This window comes from Octopus bimaculoides, chromosome 4 (assembly GCF_046866305.1).
Source record: "Octopus bimaculoides isolate indiv1 chromosome 4, ASM4686630v1, whole genome shotgun sequence".
In the NCBI taxonomy this organism is placed as follows: domain Eukaryota; kingdom Metazoa; phylum Mollusca; class Cephalopoda; order Octopoda; family Octopodidae; genus Octopus; species Octopus bimaculoides.
Window position 1 is genome coordinate 105,956,054 of NC_142931.1, and position 21,236 is coordinate 105,977,289.

Consider the following 21,236-nt stretch of genomic DNA (forward strand, 5'->3'; position numbering starts at 1 on the left):
TACACATATATATATAAACGTGTATATGTGTTTTAAACAGGCTATTTGAATGGTTAAATTTTTTAAAGCAAAACTATTTAAGCCATTTTTTTTTGTTCGTCTTTATTATGAAGAAGTTATTGAAAAGTCAAATAAGCAATGAGCCGAGAATCTGTCAGATTTGGTCTAGCTGACTCACACCAGTTGTTTATATTCTGACAATTCGAACAAACTGCGAGTTTATCAGCTGAGTACCCTACAAAGTTGAGTCATTTTTTATCGTTATTAAACTTGATTAAACGTAAATATTTTTAAAGCTGAGAATTTAAAATTTAAGCTTCAAAGCCAAGCAGTAGTAACGAAAAAAACAAAAAACAAAAAAAGTTTCTATTTCATTTATGAACAAAAAAAAGTCAATAATTACAAAAAATAAATATCTTATTAGAACGTAATTGTGAATTTGAAATGGTTGTTGCATGGAAAAAAATATTCAATAATTCAGTTATTTATATGATCCAATTTATTGAAGTTATCTTTAGCTGTGTACCTTCCTCACAACGAAACACTAAGCAGGTAGTTGGTGTCTATCAGCTGGAGAAATCAGCTGATAGACCACCAACTAGCAACTTCAATATTAACCTCTAGAAAGGAAAAAAAAAATAAAAATAAAAAAAGACGTACTGCTATTAAAATTGTTTTACAATAATTTAATTTTTGAATATTTTATTTTTTCTATCTCATCACACTCACCCTTCTAATTACTGAGCAATTTGAAAAATATATAGATATATGTTAATTAAATTGGTACCTTCCACCCGACCATTGTCAAATGTATACGCTTGCGCGCGCGCGCGTTTGTGTGTGTGTGTGTGTGTGTGTGCGCGTATTTATGTGTGTACATATATACATACATACACACAAATTTCTCCCTGTCTATATATACATGTATATACAGTTTACAAACAAAAGAAAAAAGAAGATACTTATTACTCAACGTTTGTACTCGGAGATTCGCATTGCATAAACAGTTAGTTATTAACGCAAAACTGATGCTGATTTTATGTATACAAACATACATACATATGTGTGTGTGTGTATATATAATAGTAGTAAAATATATTAATAATACATTTTACATAGTGTAAACGTTGTTTGGTATAGAACTCAATACGCTGAGTAGAGTGGATAAAAATGTATTTATTTTATCGAAGTTGACAGTCTACTCTGGATTTCAAGCTGAGCTTAGGGTGAAACTCAGAATAGATTGTCAACTTTGATACAACACACACACACACACATAGAAAGAAAAAAAAAAGTAATTGGACGCACTTCTCTGACCTTGGGTTGTCTGAATGTAAATGAAACAAAAATGAGAAAATTTTCCAAAGTATTTCACGTATATACAATTTATAAGAAAACCCACATAATCAGACACTAATTGGAATTACATTTATAAGGAAGCTAGCATAAAAGAAGCAGCGAGCTGGCGAACGGGCACCATTATGGAATACAAACAAAAAAGCATCAACAATCGACGCAGAATATATATATATAGATATATACATATATATTTTCTGGAAAAACACTGACTGGAAAGAAAATAAATTATTTTGATTTACCTTAAAGAAAGTTGAGATCACAAACGAATATTTTATATAAATTAGATTTAAGAAGAGTGATCAGAGGGTTTGCGTTTGTTTGTTTTCTGGGCAGACTGCACACAACTGGCACACAACCCAAGACGATGATGGCCACCACAACAACAACAATAACAAACACTTATTTGTTTACCTTTAGAATGGAGCCTTCTCATTGGTTAATGCTAACAACACGTCTCCTTATACGGCCGTACCTATTAATATTAAAATTAGCTCTACTCTATATATGGGCATTATCCTATGTGAGAAACGAAGGAAGAGGGGTGCGTCAGAAACGCAACCAAAACAAAAACAACCTCGGGTGATAGTGGCGATAATGATGTAGGTGGGGAGGAAGACCAGATTGATGTTAGTGTTGAACATTGCATCATATTTATTTAAATATGGGAATACCCATTGTATACACACACACACACAACGCCCCTTTATATATATATATATATATATATATATATATATATATATATATAGTCATACCTAAATTTACAGTAAAACAACAGTTACAACTGAATGTGTATATATATATATGTGTGTACATGATATATATATATATATGTATAAATAATATAGGACATATATATATACAGCGGCGTACGTACAAGTTGTCTCTTATATATATATATATATATATATATATATATATATATATATATACACACACACAAATGCAAAATATTTGAATATTAAATATCACACACACACAGACATTTGTGTGTGCGCGCATGCAAATAGCTGCAGCTGTTCAGTAGAATGGCAGATGCTTTGTAAAGTTTCTGTAATTGTTCTCACCAACAGACGATTCAATTATATTTTAGCGTCCTTCGTTCGTCTATGTATGAAATTAATATATGTATAGTCCAAATGTTTAATTGTGTGCTCTTGTATGCAAATTGCCCCCCTTCTATGTGTAAACTGTCCCCTAAATATGCAAATTACTCCTCCCCTATGTGTATGTTTCTTCCTGTTTGGGATTGATAAGTTCGTTGGTTGACGTTTACTGATTCTTATATTCACTGGTTGACAATATTTATTTACGTCAAATTCTTTTTTCGTTTTTTTCTTTTTGAACGGCAGTTGATAAACTGTTGGACCGATTAAAAAAAAAATAAACGATAGAAAAGGGGTAAAAAGTGAATACAATAAAATTCTTTGTTGTTCTTCTCCCCTCCAATTTAAATCTATTTTATAAAGCAAGTTGTCAAGTTGTTGAATTAAAAAATTAAACACCCATGGAATCTTGCAGTAATTTTTTTTATATCAAATGTTTTTAATGCATATTTGAGTATATATTTCATATTTAGTGTGTGTGTGTGTGTGTTATGATCATTTTATTGCTTAGATACATTTATATGTTTTTACGTTTATCAGTATACATGTCAATATATGTCTACGTATATGCTTGTATGTATGTCTCTAAAAGATTTATGTGTATTTATGCGTTAAACAAAAATATGTTTATATGTGTATATATGGGCATACACGCATATACATGAGTGTATGAGGTGGACGAAGAGTTATATTTCTTAAGATAAAAATAATAAAAATGTTCAAATAATTTATATTAATAATAAAAAATTAATTAGCATTTTTTAATGTACTTTTGACGATATATCTCTAGATGTATAAGTATTGGATTAATTACATAAATACACCACAGTGAAATAAGGACACATAGTATTGGCTGCTTTATCAATATTGGGCTTGTGCTAATGTTAAGAATCGTTATTATCGACTTTACATTTCATACTTCTGTAGTCGATAAAATGAAAATACCAGTGAAATACTGGGATCGATAAAGTCATTTCTAGTCCACCCCCAACCCTAATAAAATATGAGGCCTTGTGCCAAAGAGAGAAAAAAAAAGTAGGTAAATTTTTATCCTTTCACCCGCACGATTTTCACTAAGAAAAAAAAATCGGATTTTTTGCGTGGAATCAAGTACCCTGACCTCCTTATTTTTGTACGGAAAAAAGTGTTGGGGGCGGGGTGGGGAACCGGACCTCCCCCATTTCCTGGAATCATTGGAAATTTTTTTTTTCTTTCAATGAATTCCGGTGACCTCCTAATATGCCACAAAACCCTTTTTCGGATCCGGAAAATGGGGTGGGTGAGGTGGAAGCCTCGGAAATTTCATACTCCAATCCAACTCGGATTTTTTTGCATGGAATGAAGTACCCTGACCTCCTAATATGCTGCAACCCCCTTATTTTTGTTCGGAAGAAACGTGGGGTGAAACCAGACCCCACTGCCATATCCCAGAATCATTCGAAAATTTTTTTTTTTTTTTTTCAATGAATGAATTCTGGTGATATGCTTTAGTTTTTCAAATCTATTCTACAGTCTGGGATTATTATATATATTATATCCGGTGATTTTAAGAGGTAGGAAAAAGATATTTTGTTTTAATATTATACTTTTACTTCATTTTACACATGCATGCAAAAACTCTAATGTGTGTGTTTTTTAGATGAATTTATCGTTTGCTATCTCTCCACACACTTTGTTACCACTAACTTCTATAACCCCTGCATTTTCACTTATTCATTTCAAACTTCTTTTCAATCTAATTTAATCCACACTCTCTTGAAAACATATTTCTGCAAAATGTTATCTAAAATTTTGGGTAAAGAGAGAAATAGTAAAAAATATTTGAAAATGTCAGTGAGGGTGAAATTTCCGAGGGTTCCACCTCACCCTACCCCATTTTCTGGACCCAAATAAGGGTTTTGTAGCATATTAGGTCACTAGAATTCATTCAATGAAAAAAAAAAAATTTCCAAAGATTCTGGGATGGGGGGCTGGTTTCCCACCCACCCCTTTTTTCCAAACAAAAATAAGGGGTTTGCAGTATATTAGGAGGTCAGGGTACTAGATTCCATACAAAGAATCTGAGTTTTTTTCGTTTTCCTTAATGAAAATTGTGCGATTGAATAGTGGGGTGAAATTTTCAGAACCAAAAAAGGGTTTTGTAGCATATCAGGAGGTCAGTGGAATTCATTTAAGAGAAAATTGTGTGGGTGAAAGGATCAAATAATACCAAAAAGTGTTATTATTATTAAGGCTGCGAGTTTGCAGAATCGTTAGCATGCCGGTCAAAATGCTTAGCGGCATTTTGTCTGTCTTCACACAAATTCCGCCAAGGTCGACTTTGCCTTTCATCCCTTCAGGGTCAATAAATTAAGTAGCAGTGAAACACTGGAGTTGATGTAATTGACTCATCCCCTTCTCCACAATTTCAGGCCTTGTGCCTATAGTAGAAAGGATTATTATTATTACTAGCTGAATGACCCAGCGTTGCCCAGGTTACCGCTGCACTTATTCTGATTAGTAATCAATAAATATGAAGATAAATTTTTTTCTCATAATTATTTAAAAATATCTATATTTTATTTTAAAATATCCAAATTGTAATGCTAATAGAATTTAGAACTGAAGATCTGTCAATCTTGAAGCACCTCAGGGTAAACAATATTCATTGTGTAATTTTTTGTTGGTGTCCATATAAATAAATTGTTGCTGCTTCCAACTCATGAGCAAGCAGCATAGAGTTGGCCATGGGAGAAGTATGTAGTAGAGAGATCAAGTCCAACTACCCCGAGGGACTGACCCTGAAATCTGTTGACCAAATTTCAGGATTTGTGACTAGAGCAGAAAGAATTGTTATTAACTAGTGGGACTTGTGAATATTTCATGGAGTTAATGATAAAACTATTTGGTTATTTCTGAAAAGCTTTATCCCAAAACCTGAAAGTGTAGCCTGTTTTGCGTCTGTATGAAAAGATAGTCACTCATCTGTTACTCATTGAAAAGTGAAAGAAATTAGAATATGATGATTACTTAATGCACTTAATATATACACTTTATGTATTTTACACACAATTTTATAGATTTAATATGCAGCACTCATAAAATGAATATTCACTCTTATTTTTTTCATTTTCCCAATAAACAAAAAAAAAAAAAAAATCCTGTACATATGATACAACCTTTAGTTAAATTTTATATATCTGCTACGTAAATAAGTGTGAATATTTCACAGAACTGCACTTATGTGCATGTGTTAAGTGATAGGTGATATAAAAAACTTAGTTCAATAAAAAAAAGTACACTTTTCACTATCCAATCACTATGTCCACCACCACCACCACCCATTGTATCTATTTATCTATATGTGTCTATCTATATGCATATATATGTGCTTGTGTGCACCCTTGTCTTGACATCATGTGACAGTTGTAAGCAAGCCTCACCATCATACAAGTGATCTTGCTCATTTTCTGTCTCCTATGGAAAACATGTTTGACCATGGGAAATATTGAATTGCTTGGAAACAGGTAAGGGTTGCTGAAAGGAAGAGCATCTAGTTGTAGTAGATCTGCCTCAACAAAATTCAATCTGACTTATGTGGACACTAACCCTTTAGCATTTAAACCAGACACATCCAGCCAAAATATTCTGCTTGTTCTATGTTCAAACTGACTAGATCCAGCTTCTCACATCTACCCTACAATGTCCGTCCAAAAATAAACAATCTCATCCTTGAAATCTCAGAGCTATGAGATAATGCATGATTAACTCAAAGCAATATGAATAAATAAGCATTATGTTTGACAAAATAATCTGAATGCTAAAGGGTTAAATGATGGAATTGATGATAATGCTTGTATCTTATGTCAAATATTTAAGAAAATTACTACTGTTAAAATATTGGTTGTAAACTGTTTTAATCTGCTGTTAGAAAAATCTTCTGTAAAATATTACAATATCTTTTTTTTTTCTAAGACAAATACAACTTTTCTCCAGTTCTATATAATTAACCTTTGACTAGTAAGATGATGTAATCTGACTGCTTTTCTTGGTTGGTCAATCTGCCTGCTTGCCTGCCTGTCTTGGTCAGTCAGTCTGTCAGCCTGTCAATCTGTCTCAGTTTATCTGCCTGTATGTCTCAGTTGGTTGGTCAGTCCCCTTCTCTGCCTGCCTGCCTGCTTGCCTGCCTGTCTCAGTCAGTTGGTCAGCTTCTGTGTGTGTGTGTGTGTGTGTGTGTGTGTGTGTGTTTATGCACACACATATTTATATACACTTATTATTTTACATATCACTGTATCAACCAGTCTATCAGATGTTATACACCACTAGTCATAACCTGCTTCCTCACATTGTGGTAGCTTTCAAATGATGCCAACCCCACTGGCTAGGAGAGCAGGTCAACATTCTCCTTGAGTGGAGTGCCATATTCATATACAGCTGAGTAGATTGGAGCAATGTGATGAAATAAAGCATGGTCCAGGAAGTGAAATCACAATCTTGAGGTTGTGAGTGCAACACTCTAACCACTCAGCTATGCACTGTCATATATATATATATGTATTCGTGTGTGTGCAACTACAGTGATATCGATAGTTGATCAAAGCTTTATGCAAACAAACAGCAACACCATTAAAAACACAACTGATATATATACTAAGGATGCTTTAAAACATTAATGTTGCAGTAAACAATAGATTATCAACAGCTGAATAACAATGGGACACCTCAAACAATATGATATTGACTGATTAAGTCCAGTTTTAAGAACTGAGGTAATGCTATGTAATTTTCCCATTTGAAAAAAATAATTGAATTTCAATAATAGCTTTCAATCAACTTTATCAGATGTTGTTCTGACAGCCATTGATCTAAATGTATATATGTATCACTATCATTTGAAAAGAGAGATACAGACTAGACATCTTGTTTTATTGACATTTCTAAGTCATGTTTATTTCTAAAAGAGAAAATCTGAAACACAAACCTGAAAATCCCTGAATCATGGAATTTTTAAATCTGTAATAAATGCAGGCATGGCTATGTAGGTAAGAGGCTTGCTTACGAACCATGTGGTCTAGGGTTCATTCTCACTCGAGCAAGTGTTTTCCACTATAGTTCCAGGCCAATCAAAGCCCTGTGAGTGCGTTTGGTTGACAGAAACTGAAAGAAGCTTGTTGTATGGATGTGTGTGTGTGTGTGTGTGTCTGTCTATGTCTGTGTCTTTGTGTTGTGTTTGTCCCCTACCACACTTGACAAGCAGTGTTAGTCTGCTTGCACCCTCATAACTTAGTGGTTTGGTAAAATGATCAATAGGATAAATACTGGGGTTGATTCGTTCAACTACGCCCTCCAAGGCACTGCCCTAGCATGGCTGCAGTTCAGTGACTGAAACAAGTAAAATTATAAATATATAATTAGATTTCACATGTAATTCAATAAAATATTCAGAGTTTTTCATATCATATCAGTAAAAAATAAGAAACAGAAATAGGGAATCTGAAATCTGCTTGCCAGCTTTGAGATTTTGTTAATAATATATATTCCATAGGAACCATTATGAACTTTTTACTACTTCAAAAACACCAGATATAAACCAACTGTATAAACAACACAAGCCTTAGTTTGTTGGCTTAAAAAGTTTGTTAGTTAACTTGTGATTATTTTCTCTCTAATTTTCTTGATTTCTATATCCCTGTCACTGCTTGTCAAGTTCAATGTTTCTCTATCAGCTTTATTAATTCAGTATCTCTCTTTTACTTCCCTGTCTAGACAATGTAAAACATGAATAGAAAACTCAACCAACCCACTGACCAATCAACAATTATATCAGCTGTTATTATATAGAGATAGATGAAGTATTTTTAATTAGATTAACATTTAAAATTTGATTTGAGTTTTTAGACTCATAACTAACTGAATCATGGGATCAAGGGATAAAATGGTTCATATCATTGTCTTCATGTCTGTCTAAGACTTGAATGAATTTTTGTGCCAAACTGTAAATACTTCTTGTTGATGAACTTTATATTTGGTATTTTGAAAGTTGAACAAAATACCTTGTGGTATCAATCATGCACTAGAGAGCCCTGTACCAAAATGTGTGTTTTCTGTTTATCTTAGACATTATCATTGTCATTATTAATCAGAAATCTCTCTGAACCATAATTTGGACCTCAAAGCTTGTATGAATGGATAGGTATGAATGTGTTAATATGTGTTTTTTTTTTAATGGCAAGTTAATTCTTAAGAATTCTTGAAATTATCTCCCCTTCTTCAGAGCTGGTTATAATTGCCATAAGGCATTTTTTTTACTTTCTCTCAAAGTAAAGAGAATTTTAATAAATGAAGAATCTATCTTGTATGGTATTTAATATACCTTTAATCTTTTGATGGCCAGTCATGTCACTGACCACTTTGAATTATTTATCTTATGTTTGTTTTAATTATGCAAATTACGCTAGGCCACAAATATGTTCTACTCTTTTTTTTTTTTGTGTATTCTAAGTCTTATGTTTGCTGGAGTTAAAGTAGGATACAAACTGTGCTGATGATGTCTATTGAAGTAGAAATATGTATGCACAGTTACCCTCTTCTCCCTGAAAAAAATAGTCTTTTTTTGTAATGACATCTATTCTGGAGAATTCTCGATTGCAATGGTAATTGCAACAGACTCATTCAGGACACAACATGCTGTCAGGAAACGAACTCATGTCCGTAAGACAAATACCCTAGTCACTAAGCTACATGCCCTAACCACCAGATTAGAAAGGGTATTAACCATGCTATCAGTCAGTGGGATTGAGCCTGTTACAAACATAAGACAATATATCTAATTGCTGAAAACATAATCTGGCATTGTTTTGGCTTGTGACAATAAATTGAAAGTGAAAATGTCAGCACTATTTGGCAGAACCCAGGTAAATCCTATCATGTAGGCAAGCCCACTTCCTATTTTTGTCAAAAATTTCTTTACATTCCTATGTTTTCAACATCACATCAAATATATAATTCTTCTGCTTTCCACTTACTTGTTTCAATCATTGGATTGCAGCCATGCTGGGGAATCACTTTGAAGACATTTACATGAGCAGATTGACCTCAGTACTTGTTTTTTTTTTAAAAGTCTGGTGTTTATTCTATCATCTTTGCCAAATTGCCAAGTTAGAGATGTAAACAAACCAACATTGGTTGTCAAGTGGTGGTGGGGGGACAAATGCAAAGACACCCACACTCATATATATATATATATATATATATATATTATCTTTTACTTACATTATTTACATTTGACTGATATTTGTCCTCATCTTGTTTGTTGTTAACACAACGTTTCGGCTGATATACCCTCCAGCCTTCGTCAGGTGTCTTGGGGAAATTTTGAACCTGGGTTCTCATTCCTAACGATGTTACTATTATTACATTATTATTATTATTACTATTATTAATCAGGTCGCTGCCGTGAACCAAACTCGGAATCTTGGGGTTAGTAGCTCAAAACGTTGTGTTAACAACAAACAAGATGAGGACAAATATCCGTCAAATGTAAATAATGTAAATAATTCACCTCTTAAATATAGAACTGTATTATCTTTTACTTGTTTCAATCATTAGACTGCAGCCACCTTGAAGATTTTTTAGTCAAATGTATCGATCCCAATACTTATTTTATCAGTTTCTTTTGCCTATCTGCTAAGTTACAGGGATATAAACACAGGCTTCTTTCAGTTTCCATCTACCAAATCTACTCACAAGGCTTTGGTTGGTCCGAGACTATAGTAGAAGACACTTACCCAAAGTGCCATGTTGTGGGACTGACCCTGAAAGTGTGGTTGGGAAGCAAGCTTCTTACCACACAGCCATGCCTATATACAATATACACACACATAGATGCAACATGCATACACATAATGTGCTTCTTTCAGTTTCCGTCTACCAAATCCACTTGCAAGTTTTTGGTCTGCTTTAGCTGTACCTGTGCCTTTTTGTTTTGTATTTAATTGTTTTCATTTTGCAAAGTGGAAGTGAGGGAGGGATTCCACATTTTAAAATGTTGTTTTGTTGGCACTCCGTCGCTTTCGACGTCAAGGGTTCCAGTTGATCCGATCAACGGAACAGCCTGCTCAGGAAATTAACGTGCAAGTGGCTGAGCATTCCACAGACACGTGTACCCTTAACGTAGTTCTCGGGGATATTCAGAGTGACACAGTGTGACAAGGCTGACCCTTTGAATTACAAGCACAACAGAAACAGGAAGTAAGAGTGAGAGAAAGTTGTGGTGGAAGAGTACAGCAGGGTTCGCTACCATCCCCTGCCGGAGCCTCGTGGAGCTTTAGGTGTTTTCGCTCAATAAACACTCACAATGCCCGGTCTGGGAATCGAAACCACGATCCTATGACCGCGAGTCTACTGCCCTAACCACTGGGCCATTGCGCCTCCACACATTTTAAAATACAGATTACAATTCAGGAAAAAAAAAAAAAAGAAAAATCAAAATTTCAGTGTTTCTTTCTTCTTTTTTTTTTTTCTTTTTGTAAAATATCAATATTCATTCCTCTAGATAATTTTTCACTTAGAATTTTAATGTCATAAGCTGAAGAAAGCATCTTATCTTTTCAGAATCACACCAGATCCAAATGTGTTTGAAAATTTCTACACATGAAACTGGAAAAAAAATGTTAAAAACTGCCTTCTGCAATCAGTGAGCTTTATTTCATGATGATACAGCAGTATTTTTAATTCAGTTATCAGGTAATAGGTGGGGGGGGGGGCTGCTTTGTTTCTACATGCCATTAACCAATAATTATTAACATTGTTTGAAACTTGGACACTACATATCAATGTTTTCTCTTCCTAAAAAAACCTTTAAGGAACTTAAAACAAACAAAAATAGAGGAAAAGATTCTTATCGTTTTTTCTTTAGGAAATTCTTCAAGAAAGACTTCAATTGATATTCATGCAATTATATCATTGATCTAGCATGAAATTAATCAGGGTTGTTGATCAACGATAGATTTGTTTTGATACAAATTCACTGTAATTACTTGTTATTTTTATTTAGATCTGCTCTGATTGAGCAGACATTCCAACTGTGAACATCTTGTATTTTTTACACATAACCTACATTATCCAATGCATCATTCTTTTCTTTAAAGCTGTAGCTTGTGATTTAAAGATTTACCCGTCTTTCTAGCAGGGCTAACGATCATGTAGAGGCTTCCATGTTGTCCCATTGTAATGACATAATTAAATACAGGTGAAACTGCTTGCCATTTTGTGTATAAGTTGTTTCATTTCTTACTCCTTTTTCATTTGCCACTGTACTCTCTTTCTCCGTCTGTCTCCATCTCTCTCTCATGACTAACAGCTGCATGAAAATGTCAATGATGGAAGGACCTTCCTATGTGGCTTGATGTTGTTAAAACAACCCATAGGAAGGATTACATCAGGATAGAATTTAAAAAGATTTAGTAAATTTTGGGAAGTACACCTGTAGACGTTTCACTAAGAAAAAAACCTCAGATTTTTTGCATGGAATCAAGTATCTTAACCTCCTAATGTGCTGCAAACCTCTTATTTTTGTTTGGAAAAAAAAAAAAGGGTGTGGGGGTGGATTCGGACCCCCTCCATCCTGGAATCATTGGAACATTTTTTTCCCATTGACTGAATTACAGTGACTTCCTAATATGCCAGGAAATTTCACCTCTCCCCTTCCCAGGATCATTGGAAAATACTTGTTTTTTGAATTACAGTGGCTGCCTAATATGCCACAAAACACTTTTTTTTGTCTGGAAAACAGGCGTTGGGGTAGGGGTGGAACCCTTAGAAATTTCACATAATCACCCCACCCCACTCCCAACATTTTACAGGAATATGTTTTTGAGAGTGTGGATTACATGGTTTGTTATTAAATAAATATTTACTAGTTGGTACTATTTGAATTAATATGTTAACATCTATATTGTGTGTATTTTATGCTAAAAAATATCTTTTCTGAAGTCATAGTCTATGAAATGTGTGTGTGTATGTAGACACACACACACAAGGGTTAGTACCAAATTGTTTCAGAAAAGTACTTATTATATACCTTGTTGTCAAATCATTGGATTAATCCCAACAAAATACAAACTTTTTTCCAAATTGTATCAATGGAAATGCCACTTAGGAAACGAATCCGAAAACAAAAATGCACAGAAAGCAATGGGGGGAGGGAAGACTTCGGAAAATTCACAAGATCCAAGTTTTTCCCTCGTAATTTTGAGGAAAATATAATCCTTTTAAAATCACAAATTAGGCTTTTCCTCAGGAACTTAGCTGCTAAACATCCCTTTGAAGGGTTCGGATCCTTACTTCTACTATATATATATATATATATATATATATATTAGATAATGAGGGTAGAAATTGATATCAATCAATTAACATCAATTTAAACCAGTGGTCTAGCATAGTCAAAAAAATCCGAAGATTTAAAAATTATATTACAATTAATAAGAGGAATGACCACTTAAGTGGATTCCTATACGCTAGAGATAGATGTCAAATCGCCTTACCAAAAAGAGTGCGTTCTCAAGAACTGTTTTTTTTTTCTTGAGAACACACTTTTTGTGGTAAGGCAATTTAACGTCTATCTCTAATGTATGGGAATCCACTTTAGTGGTCATTCCTCTTATTAATTGTAATTATATATACATATGGCAATGAGAAAATGGAGGGGATCAAGAGGTGGTATTCATCAACTTTTAGCTATTATATTATGTCTATTTATTTATCTTTAGAAAAAAAACAATTATAACAATATACATACAACATATTATGCTTTACATATATAAAAATACCAGTAATTATTAAAATATATAACATAGAACATAGAAAGTAGGATATATTTTAATAATTACTGGTATTTTTATATATGTAAAGCATAATATGTTATACATGTATGTATATTGTTATAATTTTTTTTAAAATAAATAAATAGACATAATATAATGTCTAAAAGTTGATGAATACCACCTCTTGATCCCCTCCATTTTCTTATTGCCATATAAATTAAGGGTAAAACAACTTTTTACCTTCACCCATTTATTACATTCAGTAGCGTAATTGCCATGCAATGAAAAAACACTTGTGTATTAATAATTGGGTATTCTACCAGCAGTATATTGGACAGATATTATCCCTTAGTTGGTTTGATTCACAACCTCTAACTCTCGTGGAATTATATATATATGTATATGTGTGTATGTGTGTGTGTATATATATATATATATATATATATATATATATATATATGTTGTTGTACTTGGGGATGGTCATATTGCCAGTTTAGCCAATAAAAACACACGCACTGTATATTTGATGTTAATTTGCTTCAGCTTTATATTACATTAATCTTAATCTTATTTCGGCCAGAGTTCTTTCGTCACACTCCTGTGACCTCATCAGTGGTCCTTTGTTTCCTTCCTTCTTATGTGTGTCTCACCTTGCTAAATATCAGCCATTTTGTATTCTGTATTCCTATTGTATGTGTCTACGCATGCGTGTCTTTCAATGTGTCTGTGTCTTTTGTAAGTGCATGTGTGTATGGGGAGTGTCTGTATCACCTATATACTCTGTTAATACATGTTCGTTTGTATTTGTTTTATTTATTTATTTGTTCATGTGTGTGTGTGTGTTTTTTTGTTTTTTTTTTGTGTTTAATTAAATTTTGTTAACGTATGTAGTATTTGATTCCATTTGTTTATCTATGTATTGTATTATACTTTGTTCATATTATTGTTGGTTTATGGGTAACATGTTGTCACATGCTGTGGTTTGTGGTTTGTTAGTGGTGTGTGTTAGTGTTCCATTCTAGTTTCCTATTCAGGCTAGGTTTCTCTTCTATTATGTGTGTAGCTTCAGTAATTTGTCTAAGTGCTGCATCACTGCTATGTGTAGATAAGATTTTAATTTCTATGTTGTTGATTGAGCATCCACCAGGTAAAGAAAATGATCGCACATGCACTAGGAGCTAGTATAAAGGTCACCCTAAAAGGCCACACCTTTAAATTTAACAACAAATTATACGCCCAGGACGAGGGGGCAGCCATCGGTGTTAGTATCGCCGGTGATGTGGCCAATCTCTTCATGGTATGGTGGGACAGAAGGCTTAAGGAACGCCTGACACAGAACTCCATACTCATGAATATGTACTCTCGATATGTCGATGATATCAACTTAGTGGTAAAGACACCCCCACAAGAGAGCACTCCTGAAACAGAAATAGAAACTAAGACTATGGAGAGCATCCAGCAAATAGCTAACTCCATCCACCAGAGTATTAAAGTTACGATAGACTACCCTACTAAACACCTTAACCATAGATTACCTGTATTAGATACTGAACTCTGGCTAGAAACTAAGAACAATAAAACCAGAATTCTCCATTCACACTATACAAAACCTATGGCCTCCAAATACCTGATCCACCGGAACTCGGCTATTGCGGACAATGTCAAATTCAACATATTGATGGCAGACCTCGTCAGAGTAATGCGAAATGTCTCCTGCATGTGCGACCCTACAGAATTAAAGAGACATATACAACATTTCGTCCACCGCATGCAGTTCTCAGGTTACAGCCATAAAGAAAGGATCAGGGTATACAAAGGAGCTATGAAGAAGTTTGAAACAATCAAACGCAACGATAGGAATGGGATTTGCCCACTCTATAGGAGCAAATCATGGAACACCATAGAAAGGACTAAGAAGAAAATAGGGAAGGCAAGCTCATGGTACAATAGCCACAAGTACCAGAGCGTCATGTTCGTCGACACCACCCCTAGAGGCGAACTGGCGTACCGCTTTAGAAGGGCCCTAGACAAACTTAAGCTAAGAATTAAGGTTGTTGAAAGGCCAGGCAACCCTATTAAATCCCTTATCAGTAGAACATACCCTTTCAGTAGAACCCCCTGCACCGATAGGAACTGTATCGTATGTAGATTTAGCCCACAAACGAACTGCAAAACCAGAAATGTGGTCTATAGTATAAGATGTACAGAGGGATGATGCAGAAATAAGACAATGACATATGTAGGCGAAACAGCAAGGCGCATAGGGGAGCGGGCAAACGAACATTGGAGGGAACTTAAGGAAGGGAAGAATTCATCAGTTCTGTACCAGCACGCTGAGCAAGAACATAGAGGCTCAATCAACAACATAGAAATTAAAATCTTATCTACACATAGCAGTGATGCAGCACTTAGACAAATTACTGAAGCTACACACATAATAGAAGAGAAACCTAGCCTGAATAGGAAACTAGAATGGAACACTAACACACACCACTAACAAACCACAAACCACAGCATGTGACAACATGTTACCCATAAACCAATAATAATATGAACAAATGGAATTAAATACTACATACGTTAACAAAATTTAATTAAACACAATAAAAAACACACACACACACACATGAACAAATAAATAAATAAAACAAATACAAACGAACACGTATTAACAGAGTATATAGGTGATACAGACACTCCCCATACACACATGCACTTACAAAAGACACAGACACATTGAAAGACACGCATGCGTAGACACATACAATAGGAATACAGAATACAAAATGGCTGATATTTAGCAAGGTGAGACACACATAAGAAGGAGGGAAACAAAGGACCACTGATGAGGTCACAGGAGTGTGACGAAAGAACTCTGGCCGAAATAAGATTAAGATTAATGTAATATAAAGCTGAAGCAAATTAACACCAAATATACAGTGCGTGTGTTTTTATTGGCTAAACTGGCAATATGACCATCCCCAAGTACAACAACATTTGTTTCAACACACGATTTCACATCAAAAATCTTGCAAAACAAATATATACATATATATATATATATTTATATAAATAAGGATAAGATCGATATTTAAAATATTGATCTTATCAAGTGGTCAGCATGGGAATAAAAACCATCAAAGGTAATAATTATTTTAAATTATAATACAGGGTATCAAGAGTTACCACCACGCTGAAAAAATAGCAGTCAAATCCTGACTCTAAAAACCACAATAGATATTGTGGTTTTTAGAGTCAGGATTTGACTGCTAATTTTTCAGGGTGGTGGTTTTGACTGCTATTTTTTCAGCGTGGTGGTATCTCTTGATACCCTGTATTATAATTTTAAATAATTTTAAATATATATATATATATATATATATATATATCTAATATAGGATAGAATTTTCAAAAAATTTTATCAGTAGCCAGCATATTAAAAAATACCATAATATGTATATATATATATATATATATATATATATATATATATATATATATATATATATATATGTATATGTATATAGCAGAAGTAAGGACCCAAACCCTTCAAAGGGATGTTTAGCATCCAAGTTCCTGAAGAAAAGCCTAATTTGTGATTTCAAAAGGATTATATTTTCCTCAAAGTTACGACGAAAAAACTCGGATCTTGTGAATTTTCCGAAGTCCTCTCCCCACCTCCTCGGAAAAGATTTTCCCCACAAATTTCTTTATAATTGTAACCTATACCGTTTGAAAGGTATTTACATAAAATTTCATAAAAAAAAAAACATTTTCCTAAAAGTTATGCGGGAAAAACATCGGATCTTGTGAATTTTCCGAAGGCCTTTCCCAACCCCGTTGCTTTCCGGGCATTTTTGTTTTCATATTCGTTTCCTACACCTTTTTTTTTTTACACCCGTTGCACTATTTTTTTTTTTTTTTCGATTTTGTTTCCGGGTAATAATGTCAACATTAACCAAAAAAATTTCCAATGATTCCTGGATGGGGAGGGGGTCCAACCCCACCTTTTTTCGAACAAAGACAAGGAGTTTGAGGCACACTAGGAAGTCAAGGTACTTGATTCCACGCAAAAATCCGAGGTTATTTTTCTCTTTTTCTTAGTGACACGCGTGGGTGTGTACTTCCCAAAATTTACCAAAGATTTCTTTCTATGGTTAAATAATTAATAGATGTCAACACAAGTAATATTGGAGGAACACTTATATCAACAAGCTCTGACGTAAGTTGAATGTGACAGAAAACAAAAATTGTTATACTACTGTGAACAAAGCAGGATTAACCTTACTTTGTCTTAAAAACAAAGAGGGCACCAAGGAAAGAGGGTGTTACAGAACTTACGCAATCCGAAAGATTGCCTGAGATAATAATTTATATTACGAGTACTTAAGTGTTAAATAATAACATTAAATAAAAATTTTTTAAAAGCACGTTAAACTGGTGTGGAAGAAAACTAAAGTTTTAATCTCTTATTTCACAACCAGTACTTATGGCTTGTCAGGCAAAGTACGGCCGAAGGGGACATCATTGTTATGGTCTGCTCAAGGACAACGTTTCTACTGAGGTTTAAAAGGGAGAGTGGCTGTGAGAATTAAAAAAGAGGGGTTGACAAATTGCTGTGTTTAATAAATTTAAGGTAGTTTTAAAACTTGTACTGCACCAAGGTAAAGAAAAAAAGAATTATATGAATTAATAAGTTATTTAATTTATAAGGTGAACACAAAACAGCGAGAATCAATAAACTAACAATAACGTATCTATTCATTCTTGATACATTCTGGCAGATTCAAACCTCAATGTACTGATCACTGTTGTATTTCTTCTTCGGAGAACATTTCTCTTTACACGTGTGTCCATAAACCGTGATTCGTGCTGAAAACAACGGCCACTCGTGCAGTTGTCCAGTCTGTCTCTTGTATTTCAGATCTTCCAGATTACAAGGAGTAAGGGAGATGAGAATATAATGAAATGAAATTTTAAAAATATGAATATCTCTAGAGTGGAGTCAAGCTTATTTTAACTGTTGTATAGATAAGCGTATCTTTAAATAATTGTTCACATATTCTCATTTCAACGGTAATACCGACAGCACAGATCTGAACTGAGATATGAATAAAATGCTGGAAGAATTACTGTAGCAGAATTTCTTACAGTTAGTTCTGAAATTCTATAACTATTACGCTCGACATGTCATACCAGCAATAATACATCACATCGATGACTTCCCAAAATATAGTTTTCCTTGTGCTCGCTATGAGTTTATTGTGACAAATTCTTTTGGTACACCTTCATAGGTTTCCGTCTGCATGATGTGTGGTCTTCATTGAGCTTTATATCCTTATGTCATCCGGAATAAAGTGCTGAAGATGGCTATAATTTTGCTGAAATGTGTATCGTGTATATGCTGTTAATGGTTCTCTCTTTTATAAACATTCGATACACTTAGCTAATTAATAATGCTTTGGTCACGCTGATTGTAAATGCAGTCAAAATGCTTGGGAGATCTAACTTAAAAACTGGAAACATTACACTGAGTACGTTAAAGTCTCTAGAAGACACTTTACTAACCACTATTTTCCATTCCTTACTATACTTTCAAATTATAGGAAAGCTTTCACTTTAGGGTCTCGAAAAATTCTGATGGTAAATACTTTTACTTTTATGAAGTTCTCTAAAGAAAAAAAAACAAGTAAACATACAGGCACAAGTAAAGGTGTTCGCTTCCTAACCACATAGTTTCAGCTTTAGTCCCACTATATACAGGCGCGGTCCCAGGAATTTTTCGAAGGAAAGGCACAAGGTCAGAAGGGAAAACAATTTCAGAAGAAAAGGGCGTAATAACATTATTTAGAAGGGCGCACTTTTTTTCTTGAGGCGGGCACGTACGCCTCAGCACCCCCACCCCGGGTCCACCCCTGGCACAGTACCTTTTGATAAGTGTCTTCTAATATAGTTCCTAGCCAAAGTCTTGTGAGTGGATTTGATAGACAAAAGCCTGTATATATTCACGTGTTTGTATCAATTCGTATTTCCCTCGCGTTCGTCAGTTTGTAAATAATGGTTTTCTGACGGTGTTATTTGCTTGGAGTTCACCACGAAAGCATGTCCAGGCTTCTTGACATATTGTGCGATCTTCGTAAACAAGTCAAGACTTATTCAGCTGGTAACTGATTGCTTCCGGTTTTCAACATGAAACGTGTCCGGGTTGCTTGTTGATTGTTAGACTGGGAGATTATTGTCTTGTTTGGAAACAAGGTTGGGTATTTAATGGTTGATTTAGTAACCCTCACATTCATGCAAACTTGATAAAATAATGATGTAAAAAAAAAAAAAAAGAAGCAATTTAAAGGTGCATTAATGTAGGTACTGTTTGGGATAATTTACCTACACTGACGATGGAATCCAAACTTTCAGGAATTCAATACATAAGACATTCTTATTTCTTAATATTTCTAAAGTAGTAATGAACTTGTATGTGATGTAAGAATGTTGCAGAGGAAGAGGATTTGAAAAGTGCGTTGTGTCTTGGAAAGAGAGGTGTGCAAAGTCATGCAGCTAGATGAGAAGGAGAAAGACGAGGTAATGTGTTCTGGGGTTGAGACAGAAAGTATGGGGAGAGGGTTGTGAGAGAAGTAGATACTAGAGGGTACCATTCCAGTAGGAAGATGGGGAGTAGCAATATATGAATGCTGCGAAAGCATCACAGGGAGAGAGGTGGCGGAAAATGTGTGTGCAGCAAGGGAAAAATAAGGCTAGAAGGAATTCTGAAGGTGTATGGGTAGGTCGTGATGTAAAAGTTAAGAGGTGTTAGTTGGCAATAGAGGTAATTTTGAAGAGTGTGTACTATGATTGCTGAAGCGAGAGGAGCCCTGAAGGGTAGACGTACGGTGGCGGCGGACAGTAAGGTGGGCCCGGTGGCAAGCTGAATGTGAGGTGGTATGAAAATGTTCCCGGACTAGTTCTGTAGAGCGCCAACCGATGGCAGCACATGGTTGCATGCGCAGTGAGAGTTAGTAGTGACCTTCATGTGGTAGTGTGCTGAATGACATCACTGTGTTTACTTCGCAAGTTGTGAAATTTATGTTTTTGTGATTACGTGTGTGATATAGTCTGTGATTTTGTCATGGACAGGAACAAAGAGCCAACATAAAATTTTGCGTCAAACTTGGGAAGTCTGCTACAGAGACATTGAGCATGATTCAGCAAGCCTATGGTGATGAGGCAATGTGTTGTACATAATGTTTTGAGTGGCATAGGCACTTCAAAAGTGGAAAAATGTCCCTGGAAGATGATGATCAATCTGGAAGACCTGCCACAAGTGTCACTCCCAAAAAATGTGGTATTGTGCATCGAGAATTCACCCTCCAGGGCCAGACTGTCAATCGAGAGTTCTGCGACGTTTTGAAGTGTTTGAGGGAGGACATTCAATGAAAGCAACTGGATCTGTGGAGCTCAAAGAACTGGATCCTTCCTTAAGCTCTCCCCACCTGTGAGTTTCTCACCAAAAAACAACATTGTATCACTTCTACACCCACCCTATATGCCAAATTTAGCGCCTGCAGACTTCCATCTCTTCCCCAAGATGAAAATGCAGCTCAAAGGTTGCCATCTTAACACTGTTAAAATGATCCAGAATGAATTGCAGAAGGCCCTCGACTCACTTACAAAAAATAACTTCCAGGCAGGATTCCAAAAGTGGCAGGAACACTGGTATCAGTATATTGCTGTGCAATGTGACTATTTCAAAGGAGATGATGTTAAAAGTTAGGTAAATAAGTTATTTTATTAAACATAACTAGACTGGGAACCTTTTGATACCATCTCATATATACATATGCATACATACACATCGTAATCATTCAACATCCATCTTCCATACTGGGATGGATTGGATAGTTTCACAGGATCCAACAACCCAAAAGACTACATCAAACTTCAGTGTCTACTTTGGCATCGTTTCTAT

The 21,236-nt window shown here is 34.7% G+C and overlaps 1 protein-coding gene across 1 annotated transcript in view; it reads right to left on the reverse strand.

The window, feature by feature from the left end:
* LOC106878606 (uncharacterized) overlaps positions 1 to 1,743 on the reverse strand; it is a 25,144-nt gene extending 23,401 nt beyond the window's left edge. Inside the window, exon 1 of the mRNA XM_014927876.3 lies at positions 1,599 to 1,743. The gene's annotated coding sequence lies outside the window, so the exon portion shown is untranslated. The remainder of the gene's footprint in view (positions 1 to 1,598) is intronic.
* Between the last annotated feature and the right edge of the window lie 19,493 nt (positions 1,744 to 21,236).